The sequence below is a fragment of the Lycorma delicatula genome, chromosome 1 (genome assembly GCF_047948215.1).
Source record: "Lycorma delicatula isolate Av1 chromosome 1, ASM4794821v1, whole genome shotgun sequence".
NCBI classification, from domain to species: domain Eukaryota; kingdom Metazoa; phylum Arthropoda; class Insecta; order Hemiptera; family Fulgoridae; genus Lycorma; species Lycorma delicatula.
In genome coordinates, this window is record NC_134455.1 from 52,107,375 (window position 1) to 52,123,928 (window position 16,554).

The following is a 16,554-nucleotide window of genomic DNA, read 5'->3' on the forward strand; positions in this document are numbered from 1 at the left end:
AACGTCAACAACGCTATTTCGCAAAGTTGGGTAAACTAATTCTTTTAGAATTAGAGAGATTAAGATTTATGGATTTCAATTGTGGCATAGTAGGTGGGATGAGACGGCTGATGGGCGTAACACGCACGGTTTTTCCCAGATGTGAGGAGTCAGCGGGGCGACTTTTGTGTGTCTTCTAACAAGTATATAACTCAGTTTCTTTCGAGACATGGTACTTTTAGAATTAGGTTGGCTCGTTTCGGCCATGTTGATTCGAGTCTGTGTCCGTGATGTGCCATATTAGATTATGCCTTTCATGTTTTATATGTTTGTCATCAGTATGATGAAAGACGATTAGAGGTAGTGAGACAGCTCGGGGATATCGAGGCTACTTTAGATTTAAATATTAACTGGAAAAGCCGGGTGGCATGGTCAATTGTGGAGAATTTCATGAAATATTTGGTTCTTCAGCGAGTTGTGGAGGACGTGTAGGATGGGAAGTTCGAATGACCTGGGTGGTTAGGGATCGCTTGGTCGTTTCTTCTCTTGTCGTCATGATAGGCGCTCCGTAGTTTTGTTTTTGTTTTTGTTCTGTTATTTCGTGATATTGTTCTTTTTATTTCGTTCGTAGGGCTATAGCTCAAAATTTAAATATTTTATTTCTACTCAGTTCTGTTCGTTTGAGTAGTTTATTTTTGTTTTGTTTGGTAGTACGTCATACATCGATGTAAATGTCATTCGTGCCATTTAAATCGGTGGCATTCCGACAGAGGCCACACTGTTAACTGAGAGATGTTATTCAGTCTGCGCGTTCAGAATATGACCTCCGGTAAAGCCTATTATAGCAAGTATGGAGGGGATGGCGTGGCGACCGGAATCGTCACATCTTCCCCTTAGGGGCAGGATGCCTTAAACAAAAGTCTCATAATTTCTTTTTGAATATGAATTTTTGTAACTTACAGTTAAAAAAAAAATGTTTTTGTTATTCTGGTTTAATAGCTATACAAATTTATTTAATAGACACTTAGACTTAATTTTCTTTTGAAAAAGAAACTGAACTTATGAAATAAGAAGTTATATTTGTGGTTATTTCATGGAAATATTTTACAGAGAAACTGAAAATCGATTAACAAATGAAATGATGTTTTATTTCAAATCCAAAAATTCACTCTCTGCGTCTTTTTTTTGTATTTCTAAAATGCCTCAAATTCAATAAAAAAAAGAAAAACTTTAATGTCAAATACATATCAGCCACTATCCTTTACTTTAAAATCTTTTGCAGTTTTCAAACAATTACTGATTTTTTAAAATTATTATTCTCGATAAACAATCTTAAATTCACATTATTCGAATAAACATGATTATAATAGGACTATTATCGTACTTCACCAATAAAGGAAAACTAAAGTCGTTACTAATGTTCAGTTAAAAAATTAAAAAGTGTTTAAACAGGACAATCTTAACTGGAAACTATAGAGTATTATTATCAATGATGAAATTAGATAATTTCAAATACATTTAAAAATATCGATAAAAAGTTGAGTCCTTACATTTTATATTATACAATTCACTAGAAAAGGTTGTGAGTGATAAAAGATAATCTAACTGATTTTTTGTACTACAAAAAATGGATTTCACACTAGTTTAGTACAATAAACATCTTAGTTTACCAGTGTTTAATTTTAAAGAAGGGTAGGGTTAGATAAAAACCGTAAAAAAAAGGTTAGATAAAAAGCCGTAAAAGAATACACAAATATGTTTAAGGAGGAGTAAGAATTTTATGATAAAGATAAATATTTTGTTCATAATTTTCTATAAAATATTGTATTTCCCTTTAGAAAATAATTTTATCTAACTGTAGGTCATAATTTAGTAACTTTTAAATTTAATAATCACAGAAATCCGCAATGACACACTAAAATTAAAATTATTCGTTTAATCAGTTTTGTACAGCGGTTATAACATCTATATGTAAAAGTAAATATAAATTATTTGTAAGTAATAAGAGAAATTTCTTGAAGTAAATCTTTTGTACATGCTATACATGTACGAAAGAAATCTCTATCATCACATAAAGTCGTCTCTAAAGAGATTTTAGCAATTATCTTTCCTTAAGCTTATTTTCTTAACCGCTTTGTAATAGACCGAATTTTTGGATTTATTCGAACGTTTTGCTTATTTAATCTAGATTTTTGTTAATCCGAAAAAATCATTAAATATTATTATTTTTTAATTTCCCTGTTACAGTATCAAAGAAAATCTAATGTTTGAGTAACGTTGATACTCAAATGCTCAAATACTCAAACTTTAATAAAATTAATTTATTAAACTTACGTTTAATAAAGAAATATTTACTATTTAAGTTCTGTAATCAAGTGCAGTATATTTAAATAATTAGGCTGTAAACATTGAGACACTACTTTTCGGGTTATCTTTTAACTTTCAGAAGATTGTAAAGTAAAAAAAAAAATATGTATACAGACCGCGTGATTTTGTATGTAAAGCAACCGAATAACATTAAAAAGAATTCCAAATATCTTAGATGTTGTAAAGCAGCTCATAGCAGCTCAGTATTTTAAGTTCATTAAAATCCGCGAATTTATATATTTGTTTTTATACTTTTATACCCGGTAAATGAATAAAAATAGACCTAGAATTCGAATTGAGTTGATTGCATACGAAGATTAAACAAATGATAATATGTAATCTGCTTTTGTTTTCAGTACTATTGAGTATGAACTTAAACTAATTTATAATATTCTTAATTATCTTTGAAGTACATGAAAAAGGTGAAAGAAGGATGCAGTGCATTCTTGATTACTAGTTAAAAAAATATTATTTTTATTTTTGGTACAAATATGTCACTTTACCTAGTTTAAAGTTAAAGTTGGGTTACTTTAAATGGATACTTAAAATAGGTGGATTGTCCCTTATTCTCCATTATTGTGTAGGATGTTTAACGCGCACTTAAATATCGAGTACTGCCACTCAGTTCAAGCCATCAAATACATTTGTAAATATATGAATAAAGGATCTGACCAAGCTACTTTTAGCGTCAAAAACCCAAACGATGAAGTGGAAAACTATGTAAATGGCCGGTACATAATTACATCGGAAGCTGTTTGGCGAATTTTAGAATTTCCCATTCATGAGCGACATCCTACAGTCTTGCAGTTAGCCGTCAACTTAGAAAACGGCCAAAGGGTGTATTTTACCGCAGAAACGGCTGAACAAGTAGCCCAAAACGACTGCAACAAATATCTTATTTTTTTAAATGGGTACACCAACCGTGCGAAGCCGGGCCGGGCAGCTAAATTAAGTGATTCCGAGGCGGACGAAGTCGCGGGTTTCAGCTATATATCATATAGTCGTTAATTTTTGCGAATCAATTTTCACAATGAAGTACTATTTGTAACGAGTGAATAAATCCCACGCGGACGAAGTCACGGGCCACGGCTAGTATTTTTATAATTTTAAAATATAATTTTTTTCTAAGCTCTCTTACTTCAGATTTCTCAGATCAGATTGTAAGAAACTCCTTTTCTGTAAACCAAATTTAATGCTTCTTATTTAAAGTGGCTAAAATACATATACCGTATGTAAAAATTTGTGAGAGTTTTTTTTTGTTTATATAAATTCTATTACAATCTTCTTGTAGCTGAGATAAAAGACTAAAATTAATTATCAGACATAAACTTACTATTACCAACATTAATTCAATCAAAATATTTTGAATTGCGAATTTTATATTTTATTTTAGTTAAAACTCACAGTGTAGGAAATCCTGTAATTCATAACCTCTTAAGGTCTTTATTTTCTTGTCAGAAACAGAATACTCCTTGAAAAAATGAAATGTACAAGTAGGTACTTTCTGAAACTCTAGGTTACAAGTGAAGGATAAGATGTATTATATTTGAGAAATGTCCCAGTAGATTCACTTCTTTTTCTTTTAAACAAGTAAATGTTTGTTTGAGATATTTTTAAGAAGCACAGTTATAAATCAATACTCAAATATTTTTAAGGAAATTGTAATAATATGTGAAGGAAATGCTTAAAAACAGATAAATTGTTATATAAATATAAACAATGCGTTTAAATTTAAATATAGAGGTGAACGATTTTATATCTTTATTTAAACTTATTTAAACTTAACAAGGGAACTAATCATTTTATTTAATTATTTCGAGATTACAGTGGTCACAACAGTCGTAAACCAATTATAATTTGACTGTTTGCCTTTTTTCAGTCTTAGACTGAGATAATATAGTTTACAGAATCCAGTTTGCCGGTAATTGGAACGTTTAATTCAATTAACTTTAATTTCAAACGGATTACAGATTGTCGTAAGACAACATAATCATAGCTTTCAGCGATTACACTATCAATTCATCTAACCGACTGTTTGATAATAATTATAATAAATAAAGTAAGATTATCTTAATTCTGTTCTATTATTGCTTGTAAAATTAAAATTTTTATAACTGTGTTCATTTTGTGATAACATTTGTTTTGGGTAACATAAAACTAAGGAAACCTTGCAAGGCAGAAAATCTTTCTTGCTACAATAACTGTCAAATATTATGACAGTAAAGCACGTGATATTAATTACAAATTAGTCTCTCTAAGGCAACATAAAAGAAGAGTAACGTGCACGCTACAAGCAAAGTAGCAACACAATGTGTCAGTAAGGGATAGTGAGGGGTATGTGACAGTTTTTCTAGTTATATTGATGTCTCCTTTTACTCTCTTACCCTATTTACTGTTTTTCATGTTCCCTCTGTCGTACAAAATCTAATTAATGTTAACATTGTTAATATCGACTAATACTTGCCGGAAAACTCGTTTTACGGGATTTTAAAATAAGTTTAATTTTTTAATCGGTTTAACAAAATTAATTATTGTTTTATGTCATTAAAAAAACACACATTTACGAAAACCTAATTACACTAAAATTTATTAGACTAAAAAGTATAACGTTTTTCAGTAATTGTATTGTAACTAGAGACATATCTATTTAAATTTTTAAAATCAGTTAATAAATTTACTACCGGTTTCAGAGGTACACATTTTTTTTAACGATAGAATTTCATTACAAATGGATTACTTTTATGCAACAACGCAGTTATTACGTCAGATTTATATTTAAATTTATTGCTTATATCTACTGACAGAATTTATTTAAAATTTTCGTTAAAATCTTAGAAAACTTTATTCAAAGAGTGATTTTTTTCTCATAAGATATTTATCATTTATTTAATTTTTTTGTTGAAAATTTTACTCTGATGATGCCTTTCAGTTGTAAAAAGAATCAAGCTGTTATATTTTGCTTTGTTTATCCTAATAAATGAGTACGCAACAATCAAATAACCTTTTTATTAATTGAATGTTTAATTTTCTCCTTTCCAACCTGACAAAACATTTAATAAACATAATTTAATCTGCAAAAAATACTAAAGATAAATATTTTATACAAAAATAGAAAGCGTCTTATTAATCAAAATAATATTTTTCTTTAAGGAATAGTTCAAATAAACTGAAAAAAAGGGGTGTAATTGTAAAACAGTACTTCTAGAAATATTATTAATTTTAATATTAAAAGATAACCATTTTATTATTTTATTTCATATCAACCGATTGGTTTATTCTATAATCCAGTTAAACTGGAAGTCAGCTTAAACGTAGAAGGTTGTGTGATAGGACATTCTATGTTTACCCAAACGAACAAGCATGTAAAACTTTATTATATGATCGGAGATTAATATTAGTATTTAATAATAAACTCAATTTAATATTTCATATAATTTTAAATTAGCTAATTTCAAATTTAACCTTATTGTGAAATATAATAATACAGGCTAAGCATCAAAATACTAGTGGATGTCACCCAGAGGTGAAATAAATGCTTTTAGAATCAAGATTGTTATTTAAAATAAGTGTTGAGGAGAATGAAAAAGTAAAGTAAATAATTAAACAGAATCTGGATAAATGACAATTATAAAAAAAGGGAAATTTATCATGCGTATGGAAAAAAAATAATACAGAGGATAGTAATGCAAATTAATTTGTGTTAATTACGAAAGATGCAATAATACAGAGACAAGAGAGAAGATCGGTTTAATTATGGGAAGAATAATAAAGAAGCCGTGTAAATTATAATGTGTATCTTTGTTACAGACGATTGAAAAAATGAAAAATGATAAAAATAAAACAAAGAAAGTAAGAAATGTATAAAATCGTAAACAGCAATGCAGAATAAATTGAAAAGATTACAAATGCTAAAGACATTTCTAGGATGCATAGAAAAAGTGTTGGAGAGCAATTTTTTTCCTATCTTTTTACAGCATAGATAGCCAAATAAGAGGAAGATTTATTTATTTATAATGCGGTGAAAGAAATATATGGAGGAAATATATCAGTCCAGAAAAAAGCCAAATGAATTACATCTAGAAGATTAGATGAACTGGATGAAAAGAGCAACAATTTTGCAACCGAAAGTTTTACAAGCAGTAAAAGAGATAAAGAATGGAAATGATATGGAGTTAAACGAGTTCCTAATGAAAATTGTTAGGCATCTTAATAAAAAAAAAGGTTACAGATGATGGTGAAATTGTATAGCGTGATCGTCAGTAATCGGATGAAACCGGAAAAGTTTTTTAAAACAATTACAATTTTAATCTCCAAAAAGAATCAAAGTAATCAAGGGACAAGATCCAACATAGTTTAATTCAGGCAACCTTTATAATAGATTTCTGAATAAAATGATTAACGGGTTTAGGGAAGGGATACTCATGGAATGCGACTTAACTGTAAATGTTGGCGAGAGATATGTAGAAAGAAGAAAATTAATTATCGAAATTTTACGTATATGGAAAAAGTATATGACCCTGTCAAGTGGAAAGCGTCAAAAAGCCAAATAGCAGGTAGGAAAGATAGAAAATTTGTTAAAGAATTGAATCTGAAACACTAAACGGCTTTGAAAAGAAATAATGCATAGAATAGTCTGAACTAAGAAGCAGAATAGGGCGTGGGTGTTGTTTATCGGCAACATTATTTAATTTGTAAATTGAAAATATGATCAAAAATGAATAAAGAAGGTGAAGGAGTAGTGAAGGAAAAAGGAAAATAGATTAGAGAACAAAATTTCAATGAATGTCTGCTACACAAAAGGCAGAAGAATTGAACTAAAAACAGTACAGATGCAGAAAACCACGGTTAACCAAAACGTTAACGGATGGCAATATGGAAACGAAATAAATCGAGAAAAGCAGTCCTTAAAAAAAAAATGAATGGTTATTATCTGTACTATTATACAAAGAGGAAAAGGATTTTTGTTTGTTTGTTGGGGATAAACAAAAAACTACTAGATCAATCGCAACCAAATTTTTACCCATGTTTTTCGGGATAACTGAATTTTAGATATATTTTATCCCAAAAAATTTTGAAAAACATTTATATATGTAGTAGTAGAAATTTGTCGGTTGAAGCGCAAACTTTAATGAATTGAATAATGAACTGTTAACTAGGAGTCTCTATCACTGTGCGAGCTAGAACTTGTGCTTGAACCCACTGTGTGGGTTTGAACTAAATTATTCGAATGGATAATGTTACAACAAAAATAGAATTAACTTACGTTAGATAAGATAATATTAAATAAATTTAAAAAAAAAACTTTTGTTTCAACGGCTTCCCGTGGGAACTTGCGTAGTGAGGTAAGCGAGCACCTCGTGGGAGGCAAAATCAATCACCATCAACGGGCAACAAACGGGGTGTCCCTGTGGAGCTGGAGGGTGGTGTGGCGACCAGAAGAGTCACAAGGTGGGTGTCTTCCCCTACGGGATTGGGATGTCCCTGGGGCGCTGTTTAGGGAGATGCAATTGGCACCTCCCAAATCTTATAAGGTGCAATATGCACCACTGCATTATTATAATGTTATTCTTACGGTGATTTTTTATTTTATTTATGCGTTTCTATTTACCAATACTAAATCGTGATGAGCAAGATAATGAAACTCCCTATTATACGATGTTCTGAAATTCGTTTAATATCGATGAACTTCAAGAGTACATAAATATTAATCTTCCTAAATAAATACCAGATTAGCGCCAAGCATACGATTCCATCACACAATATCCATAGTGACAGAAAATAGTACTTTTATTTACATGTTCTTGGAGGCATTAGGAAAACTCTTTTGATTAATCTACTTTCCGCCTAAATTCGATCGACAGGTAGCTTGGCTCTCGGTGTAGCATGGTCAGGCATCGCTGCGACAGTCCTCGCTGGCAGTAGGACTGGTCATTCAACTTTTAAATTGCCGTTAAACGATCATGTGGACAACAGTCAGTCTTTCTGTGCGTAAAAATATTCTCTTGGTAAAATTTTTTAAGATATAAAACACTTATGGGATGAATGCACATGATTTGTCGAGCTCACGTTGAAGCGATTGATCGTACTCTCAGAGACTAGGTCATGTGATAAGTTGATGGAAGGCATAACTTTCGCCTTTGCTGGAGATTTTCGGCAAAATTAGCCAGTGCGGGCAAAGCCGCGTTAGGGATGCTAGTGTAATAATATAGAGCTTGACTTAAAGAAGAGTTTCATAGAATGTTACGTTTAAATATTGACTTAAAGTATGGACAGTAAAACAGAAGTAAAGCGGCTGAAAATATTGAAAGATAAAGACGATGGAGATTGGAGAGAAAGTTTAATGTACCAAGTAAAATTGAAAAAGTAATGAGAAGAGTGAACAAAAATTTAAGCTTGCTCAGAAAGACTCCGGATAAGAAACCTAAAAGTTTGGTCCACCTCATGAGGGAGAAGATTGATTAAAAGAATCCTAGTGGGATCAATAGATTGCTAACAAAGAAGAGGCCGGAAAAACGAAATAATTATTACATAACGAATATTATCATATAAACGAAGTAATTATAGACGATATAGACGACCTTAAGGTCGTCTATAATTATTTCGTTTAGCTACGACAACAATTTCATTGTTGTACTAATTAGGTCGTCTACAATTGTTGTCGGAGTAAGCAGAAAACTGTAAAGTTTTGCCAGATGTAGAGGAGAATGGACACGGTATGATGTAAGGACCTACTTCAGAGAAGATAACCACATTTTGATAACGATGTATTACTGGATATGGAATGTAACGATTTCCTGATAATCCGTTAGTAAACGGTACTATAGTACTATTATAGTATATTCAGTAGTTATATTTACGGTCAATTTAAGTGGGTTTTAGTACAAAGTGGAAAATTGTACCTTAATTCTTTTAAATGACAAGTACTGCATATACACTACTAACAAAGAGGGTGTTAAGAAGTTGTATTTTAATTTATGATCCTTTTAACTTGCGTGTAATCGATTCGAATAATTTACAAGGAGTTTATGAATCGTTTGTAAAATTAATTTTATTAAATAAATTTTATAAAATATTTTTGTTTTTTAAAACATGTTTGTAGTTTATATAATCGTATTCGATGCGTTATTTTATTATTTTGCTCGAAAAAATTAGTCATTATTTTTAATTTTACACTTGATTAATTTCACGCTAAAATATTTAATAATAACTTTTGGCATTCTGCAATTTTTATTACTTTTATTCATTTAGAGTCAGTAGAATTATCAAAATAGAATAAATTATTGAATTGTAAAAATCTTTATTCTCTTAACGCAAATATAGTGAATACCTTTTTCGTGTGATTTAGAAACACTTTCTTGTTCAGAAATAATGGTATAAAGAGCTTAAATGAACTATTAAATAAAGGGATTTTATCAAATACATGTACGCAACACAGCCAAAATCTACGGGGACATGAGTCTATTATTTGCACAAGTATTGAAGAATTCAATCTATACGTGATCAGAATTTTAATATACGACATACAATACATTAAAAGATAAACGAAGAAGCGGTGGTTACGTTACGGGCAGATAAGGCTTCTACGACTGAGAGATGAGGCTATTCTTTACCTACCAGGACATACTTTGGAGTGCTCCTGAGAGAGTGTCAAAAAAGTGGTATGAAGTTAGTGTAGTGGTTTAAGTACATGACAAAGTGCTAGAGCTAAGTTTTCTGAGTGAAACGAGACGCAAAACATTAAAATCGGTTGAGAACTCTTAAAGTAAATAATGTTTAAAGATTTCAGTATAAGAACAGGTGGTGTTTATAAGCAAGGTAACTTTTGATATCTTATATTAAATTAAATAAGTCATTTAAAATAGTCTGTTAATTTAAAAACAATAATGTCAAAGGTGTAGATTAAGTTTTTAATATTAGTATAGACTTTTAGTTTAGTTTAAGTAGTTTAATTAGCTTAAATAAGTGTTAGGTTGACATAACCTAAAAACGTCCGCCAACTCTACGCTACGAACACAGGTAGGTTTAACATCTAGTGTTGAAATTAAGTTGGCAATAGATTTTGTTGAACTAGATTTCAACCTCACTGGAATCTAGCGTGACTTTTGAACTTCAGAAAAAAAAGTTTTTTTTTTCGGGGAGGCAAAAATCGTCTACCCCAAAAGTTCCAAGGGATTTCTGAAGGCAGATATGAAACCAGAAAAGACAAATAAAATGGTTAAGAACTGTAAGACCTCGTCGGGTGACTCGGATGTGGAACTAAAAAACCTGAGTTCCAGACTATCCACGAGAAGACCGACAAAGGGTAAAAAGAAAACAGAAGCAACCAACACTGAATTAAAGAAAAAATCAGGGAAGGTGACACGCAGAGAAGAGAAATACACGGTGTCGCAAGCATCATCGTCAGAGGAGGATCAACTCGATGTGCCGGACAGATGGGACGTTGACATGGAGTGTCCGGCAACTAGCTCCAAAACAAACCTGAAGAGACAGAAGAAATCATCGTCGCCGACAGTACTGTCCCCCGCTGTAAAACGGATACATATCTCCGAACAGATACAGGGAGACAAAACGGGAAAAGAGTATGAAGAGAAAACGGAAAACAGACAGGAACTGACATCAGAGGACTTTATGAAGATGCTAGGGGAGCTCTGTTCAGAGGTTGAAAACCTTGACTCCCTTCTACAACCTCATAAAATCATTAATGAGGGTGTAAGGCAGGCATCTGCGGGCTTAATGACTACAGCCAACCGAGTAAAAGACATTATATCAACCGGGAGAGTCGATCAAATCATATCGAAGATGAGAAGGGAGAATAAGAAGGACATGGCAACGCAGGCATCAGGCAAAGATAGTGACAGCTACAGTGATATAATGCAGAGGTCTCATAATGATGAAGAGTTACTCGAGGCCGTTAGCTCACATTGGTCAAATCATGATATGGCACAGATTGAGCGAGCCAGTGACAGGGAGTGGAGACATATGCCGCTTTGTTGATATGTTTAAGAAGAGGACGCAAGGGGATAAGCACAACACATACTCGGAGGTTACTGCAGGCGACGTAGTGGAGTGCTGCGCCAAATTACTCGGGAAATCAAACTGCCCGACGAGCAGTAGGCAACTCTCCATATACTACGATACTACACAAGGTGAAACGGAAACCTTGCGTATGATGCTGGCAGCGTTAATGAAGATTAAGGGAGAATCAATACACCCAGTATTCATATTACCAGGTGAAAGGCTAGGACAGTGTGTGGAGAGGATGACACTGTATGTCTTGGAAGACAAGGAAAACGTGTCAAAACGGTGAGGCTGACGACTGACAAGTTACGAGGGAGCAACCCACCGAACACAGACCACTCCACTCCTGCAGTAGTGGGAAGTGGAACGGTAGTAGTCAAAGCTACGGGAAGTCTTATGCTGACCCACTAAGGGCAGTTAAACAATCCGTAAGCAAAGAGGAAGTCGGAGAAGTTCTCTCCCTTCGCAAAGGGGCAGGAGAAGAATTACAAATACGGGTGCAAGGCAACGACAAAGCAGCCACACTTCAAACAATCAAAGATATCATTGGCTCAAGTGGATATCCGGACGAGAGGAAGACGAACTATCGTACACTTGCAGGACATCGAAGGCGACGCTGAAATGGTGGACATAGAAACAGCAGTACGAGGAGTACTAGGGGAAACGGCAAGCTTTCAAGTGACTTCCCTACGACCAGCGTATGGTGCGACACAGAACGCAACCGTAGTGACAAACTATGCGGCTGCCAAAAAACTAGTGGCAGCTAGAATCAAGATAGGCTGGGTGCATTGCCGCGCCAGGATGCGATTGCCGGAAAAATGGTGTTACCGCTGCTGGGAACATGGACATACTTCCTCAGCTTGCAACGGGACAGACAGGACGGCTTTGTGCTTTAACTGTGGGAAAACAGGACACAAGAAAGCACAGTGTGTGAATCAACAGCATTGCTCAATATGTGGCAAGGAGGACCACCAGACCAGAGAATGCTTACTCCGGAAATGAAATTTTTACAAATTAACACGTGCAGGAGCTGAAGAGCTCTGGACAGCTGCTGGGAGGTAGCGCTCAATAGGCACTTGGACGTGATTATCATGTCAGAACCGCCTGCAGTGAGCTTGTCCAGCACTACATGGCACGTAGATGACAACAGAGACGTGGCGATAGGCTTCCCCAGGGCCGGAATCCCACTCGTTGCAAGTGGTTCGGGAAACGGATTTGTGTGGGTGAATACTGGCCTAGTGACAGTATTCTCCTGTTACTGTTCCCCGAACTCTGGAATGGAGGTATATGAAAACTTTCTGGATGGACTCTTTCTTGAACTGGCCAGGCACCGAGGCAGCAACCTAATAGTCGCCGGTGATTTTAATGCGAAATCCCCAGAATTCGCTGGTGAGGTGGACAGTGTTAGAGGATAGCATCTCCGAGAGAAGGTGGCGGCCATGGGGCTCCTCCTGTATAAACGACACCAGCCCCATGACGTGGACGAGAGGTTCCTCAGCGTCCGCTCTTGACCTTACCTTTGTACGGGCGGAAGGGTTAATGAGTTTGCTGACTGGTCAGTACTAAATGAGGAGTCCCTGTCGGACCACCTGTTTGTAGAGTTCTGCACCAGAACACCTGTTGGGATATTACGGAGAGACAGACACATGGTCTCCAAGAAAGGATCTATTAGGTTTGGAGAAAACATAGCAGCACGCCTGGTTGAACCGCTACGACCGAGGGAATTCATGTTAGTGGTGCAGGACGAGTGTGTGGCGTCCAGAGTTTACACCAAACGCCCACCGACTCGCCATGCCTATTGGTGGACTCCCCATATTGAACACCTACGGAAAACAGCATGGGCGGCCAGGCGGACGTATCAATGGGCCTCCAGACTAACACCGCAGGAGCAAATAACAGACATCCATATCAGATTCAAGGCAATAAGGGCTGCCTATAAGGCAGCCATCAAAATTGCGAAGAACGTCTGTTGCAGGGAACTCTGCGAGGAGATGTATCAGGATCCTTGGGCGAAGGGATACCGTATCGTCTCCAGGATGTTAGGCAGGAGAGCCCCAGTACCGGACGGCATACCGGCAGAGGTGGTACGGATACTGGTGGAAAAAGCACCAGCCGAACTACTTCACGTAATGAACATCATTCTCTTGGAGGATCACATACCTCAGGAGTGGAAGGAGTCGCGTCTGGTGCTGCTTCCTAAGTCTGGTGCATTGAGTACCACCTACCGCCCGATATGTTTGACAAACACACTCTGTAAACTATAAGAGAAGATGCTTGACGCCAGACTGAAACAAAACATAGATTACAGTGGCGATGTCTCCAATAACCAATACGGCTTTCGGAAACGCAGGTCAGCCCCGGATGCGGTGAAACACGTCTTCGACCTGGCGTCTGAGGGGAAGACTGGATAGTGGCGCGTAGACGGCTGTTCCAGGAGTGGCAGGAACGGTGGGACCAATCGACGACTGGAAGATGGACCCACCAATTAATAAGAGATGTCGAACCATGGGTCAACCGCAAGTTCGGGGACTTGAACTACTGGTTGACCCAACTACTGACGGGCCATGGCTTGTTCCGAACCTACCTCCATGGTAGGAGAAGAGCAGATGACGAACTATGTCGATACTGCGGAGAGACCGATACCGATGCGTCAACTTCACCAGACCTATAACAACTGACGCGAATTATACAGGTGATGTTAAGCAGCAGAGATAAATTTAACACTGTGGTGAGATACGTAACACATGTATTCAGAACCAAAAGCAGAGAGGACGGAATGACAAGAGATGAGGGATAACCTCCACAAAACAGCGTCAATGTGTAACATATACTACTGCTGGTTAGGAAGACCACAAGACGTAAACTAAACAGAGAGCGAAGGGGTGAAGGACAGCCCTCTGCAGAGCCATCACTCGTCTGCATCTGTGCGGATGGGTGCTGGTGATGAGGCACCGGGACTCTTGACTCCTGAGCCCAAAAGACACCCCCGAGGTTGTGCTATGCTTGACTGTTGATCCGGCCTCGGGTGGGGAGATACGGTGAAATAGGAGTTTGAAATAGGAGCCCCCATTTTGTGGGGGCTACGTAAATGGTATTTCTTCTCAACACTGTAAAAAAAAGAAAAAAAAGGCTTCTACGACTGGCGACTTAAATCGGATTATTATAATTCGATTTTGAATCCTGATTAAGAGTTTTCACATGCTCTTAAAAGAAAAAAAACTTGAAGAGAGTTTTAGATATTTATATTCAATGTTAGTGTGTCTGAAGAATACACTGGTAATTTCATACTGTGACTCAAACCGCTGTTAGAATAATAATATCTGACTACGAAATTGTTGTTTGTAAAGTTACGTTAAAGGATAAGAGTTTTCCCCAGCCCTCCGTTTATCTTTCAGAATAACTCTCGTACTTACGTAGTGTAATAAATGTTATATTACACTATATATGAGGGATATTACATTAACTGTCGTTTAATATTATTTAATTTAATGTTATGTTCCTAGAAAGATGAAGCTGCTATTTATTGTGTTTATAACAAACGAAAAGTTAATTAACATATTTAATAATTATTTTAATAAATATACGATTTTGTTACCAGCAGCTTCTTGAAATTCAGTCCAACCAGTATCTGTAAAGAAAAAAGTGAAACTTTGTTAACAATACTGATCATAAAATTTGTTATTTCACATCAACAGGTTTATTTTTATACAGAAAGAATAGTATTAGTAATAATATGACCCAAGAGTAGCCGATATCATACTGCATTTTCAACCCGCTTGAATTAAGTTTATGGCTAAAGAAGAATATATTTGTTTCTATTATTAAAGTAAACTATAATTAAAGGTTGATAATTTTTATTTTATTGAAGGACTTCGGTTTAAGTTTAGGCCAGATCTTCCCTAATTTTTCATCATTCATGATGTGTCTGCTTGTAAGGAATCTCCATATTAAATTAAAAGTTTAAATCAAAATTCGTGTAATTGTACAATAAATAATATTCATCAGCCTAAGACGGTGCTCTGAAATTAAACGTTTACAAGAAAAGTACGATTCTAATTTTACTATTTCCATCCAGATGGTTTCTAGAAGATAAGAATGTCAGCCCTTGGTCGTAAAATGTTAGAAAAATGAAATCAAAATAAATAAACTCCGACCAAAAATTAAAATGTATAAACCCGAGCGGAAGACAATAAATAAAAATCTTTCATTTGATTTTTTAACAGTATGACTTCTAAAGAGAAAAATCATTGTAAAGACAAGTTGTAAAATATTAGAATTTAATCATTAAAAGCAGTTTAAGAAATATGGGAAAAGTTTAAACTAGGTTATGCAAATTATTACATTGTAAAATCTTTGGTTCACCACCGGATATACGTATGTCGATGCAATATTGCTGAATAATTTTTCTTGTTTTGTTTACGAAAACAAGTTCACAATAATGTTTTAATAAATTTACCGTCTAATGAAAACTGAAAAAATTCCATTCATATACTCTAAAAAACTCTTGTCCTTGAAAATTTTTAACTTCTTACGTGTGTAATAAATAAATAAGAATTCATGATAAATATTATGCACATGAATACTTGCACACATTTATGGAAATTTCATCTTTTATGTGTTCGTAACAATTTGCATAATCGTAATCGGTTTATTATTTTATTCGAAACTAACTTTTACCGGATGGAATTTCATAAAAAATGGTAAAACATAAGTTTCATTGATGAAAAGAAATTAAAAATATTTTGTAAGATGTAGAAAAATGGTAAAATTATAAATTAATAAATAACATTTAATATATATTAAGCCGTAAGTTTGTTTGTTCACGCATTACCTAAAACTAACTGACCGATGTCTTTCAAATTTTCTGGATATATTCGTGTTAGACAGTTTTTAATTTATATATTAAGACCTCTCTCTTGGGCATGAAATTGTCAATTAAAGATATTAAAGAAGAAAAAATTAAGTTAATTTTTATCATCATGGCATCAGAAATAAGTTATGAAGTTTACCTCGTCAAAGGTCTGTGTACTATAATTACTATAGTTATCATTAATGTGTCTTTTGTAATTTAGTTCCTTTTTTAGGTTTCTATAAAGCCTGAATACCTTAATTGTTATTTATCAGTATTATTCTGACAACCATGAGGTAAGGAATACTGTGGGGATTGTGGCTAGACGGTCAGGTGAACGA

The 16,554-nt window shown here is 34.5% G+C and overlaps 1 protein-coding gene across 5 annotated transcripts in view; it reads right to left on the reverse strand.

The window, feature by feature from the left end:
- LOC142318222 (octopamine receptor beta-2R-like) overlaps positions 1-16,554 on the reverse strand; it is a 785,889-nt gene that overhangs the window by 150,053 nt on the left and 619,282 nt on the right. For all 5 annotated transcript variants that reach the window (XM_075354790.1, XM_075354814.1, XM_075354806.1 and 2 more), the window contains one exon: positions 14,960-14,992. The gene's annotated coding sequence lies outside the window, so the exon portion shown is untranslated. The remainder of the gene's footprint in view (positions 1-14,959; positions 14,993-16,554) is intronic.